Raw genomic sequence first — 2,500 nt, forward strand, 5'->3', positions numbered from 1 at the left:
ATACACAATGGAAGGGAGGGATGGAGGGAGAGGGAGGGAGGGAGGGATAAAAGGGAGAGGTTTTCTGGGTAATGGAGGAGAGGAGAGGAGAGGAGAGGAGAGGGAAAAAGAGCATGGCGGTACACACACACACACACACACACACACACACACACACACACACACACACACACACACACACACACACACACGACAAAACGATAGAACAATATTTAAGGTGATAAAGGTCAATATTTTCACACACACACACACACACACACACACACACACACACACACACACACACACACACACACACACACACACACAGTTTAAGTCGTTACAGGATACCATTTTTCGTCTCTCTCTCTCTCTCTCTCTCTCTCTCTCTCTCTCTCTCTCTCTCTCTCTCTCTCTCTCTCTCTCTCTCTCCAAAGTGACATTTCAAAGTGCAATCCGTGACAGTTTTTCCATCAGTACGATAATCTCTCTCTCTCTCTCTCTCTCTCTCTCTCTCTCTCTCTCTCTCTCTCTCTCTCTCTCTCTCTCTCTCTCTCTCTCTCTCTCTGACCTGCTTCGTAACGCTTCTTAAGTCAAACACCCACAAAACACAAACACATCAAACTCTTTATCAATACAACTTTTCATTCGTTCTTCCTTCCCTTCTCTCTCTCTCTCTCTTTTCCATTCCCTACCCCCTTTCTTCTTTCCTTCCCCTTCATTCACCTCCTCACTGCAATCCCTCTTCCTCCCCCACTTTCTCCTCGCACGCATAAACAAACCGCAAACATGTAACGCTTCACCGATGTTTACAATCCGCGATCTCTTGACGGTAACCTTGCCAACGGGATCACCAAACAAGTACAAGAGCAAAACAATAATAATTTCACTCCTTCTGATGTACTGGTAGTGATGGTGGTGGTTGTGGTGGTAGTAGTAATAGTAGAACGATAAGTAGGATACATAAAAGTCATAGTAACATAGGTAAAAGTAGTAATATAAGTGATGATAGTAAGAATTTCACTAGTAGTACGAGAAACTGTACTAAGCGTTAACAATTGTAGTAGTAGTAGTAGTAGTAGTAGTAGTAGTAGTGGTGGTGTGGTTGTTATGCACGCGCGCACGTGTGTGTGTGTGTGTGTGTGTGTGTGTGTGTGTGTGTGTGTGTAGCAGCGCAAAACACACTACAATTATGTCTCAGCGCGTGTCTAATGGCGTGTGGGGGAGAGGGAGAGAGATGGGGGGAGAGGAAGTGACGGAGAGAGGGAGGCAGGGAGGGAAGGAGGGTGAGTAAGAGAGGGTGAGTGTTAAAATCAACAGGTGAGAGAGGGAGAGGGGGGAGAGAGCAACAGGTGGAAAGAATGACTGGAGAGAGCAGGGAGGGGAGGAGGTGGCGGTGGTAGTAGTAGATGAACACAATGGTCCTCTCTCTCTCTCTCTCTCTCTCTCTCTCTCTCAATGTCAGTCAAGGTGTAGGCCAAGGTAAGGGGAAAGGGGAAAAATCTCTCTCTCTCTCTCTCTCTCTCTCTCTCTCTCTCTCTCTCTCTCTCTCTCTCTCTCTCTCTCTCTCTCTCTTCCATTTCTTTAACATCTCTCCTCCTTCTTCTGTTTCTTTAGCTTCCATTTCCTCACTTTCATAACATTTTCCCTCCCTCCTCTTCCTCCTCCCTCCCTCCCTTCCTTCTCCCCCTTCCCCTTCCTTCAATAGAACAATCATCTTTTTTGCCTCACAGTGTAAAGGAAAAAGACAAATTAAAGGATATTTCAGCGTAGCGACAAGGTTATGCTCTCTCTCTCTCTCTCTCTCTCTCTCTCTCTCTCTCTCTCTCTCTCTCTCTCTCTCTAAAGTTGTATTACGTATGTGACCTAACTACTAATACTACTACCACTACTACTACTACTATTTGATTGAAGTCACGAGTAAATATAGAGAAATGTAACTAAATAAACATTACGTAATATGTCAAAGATCTGTAACTCTCTCTCTCTCTCTCTCTCTCTCTCTCTCTCTCTCTCTCTCTCTCTCTCTCTCTCTCTCTCTCTCTCTCTCTCCCTCTCTCTGAATACAATCTCTCTTCTTTCCCCACCCTAGTAATCTCCTCCTCCTCCTCCTCGTCCTCCTCCTCCTCTTTCTCCTCAACTTATGACTCACGCTTCTGTAAGTCACGCTCTCTCTCTCTCTCTCTCTCTCTCTCTCTCTCTCTCTCTCTCTCTCTCTCGACGGACAGAAGAAAGTTACGTAAAAAAACAACGAAATGAATAAACAAAATAAATGTATAAAAGAATACAAATAAGGATAAACAGGAAAGGGAAAAAAGAAAACGAAAAAAGGAAGAAAACTGACGACCATAAAGAAAAACGAGGTTCGGGTTATCCGCCTCGCGTCAAGGTTGTAGTCTCTCTCTCTCTCTCTCTCTCTCTCTCTCTCTCTCTCTCTCTCTCTCTCTCTCTGAAATTTGGAATGATTTTACCTCAACCATGGACTGACTCACGCACGGATGACTCTCTCTCTCTCTCTCTC

General features: G+C 44.9%; 1 protein-coding gene across 1 annotated transcript in view; it reads right to left on the reverse strand.

Annotated features, from left to right (window-relative positions):
• The window catches only part of LOC135115479 (echinoderm microtubule-associated protein-like 2), a 35,433-nt gene that overhangs the window by 19,556 nt on the left and 13,377 nt on the right, over positions 1-2,500 (reverse strand).

The sequence above is a fragment of the Scylla paramamosain genome, chromosome 29, assembly GCF_035594125.1.
Source record: "Scylla paramamosain isolate STU-SP2022 chromosome 29, ASM3559412v1, whole genome shotgun sequence".
Taxonomy (NCBI): domain Eukaryota; kingdom Metazoa; phylum Arthropoda; class Malacostraca; order Decapoda; family Portunidae; genus Scylla; species Scylla paramamosain.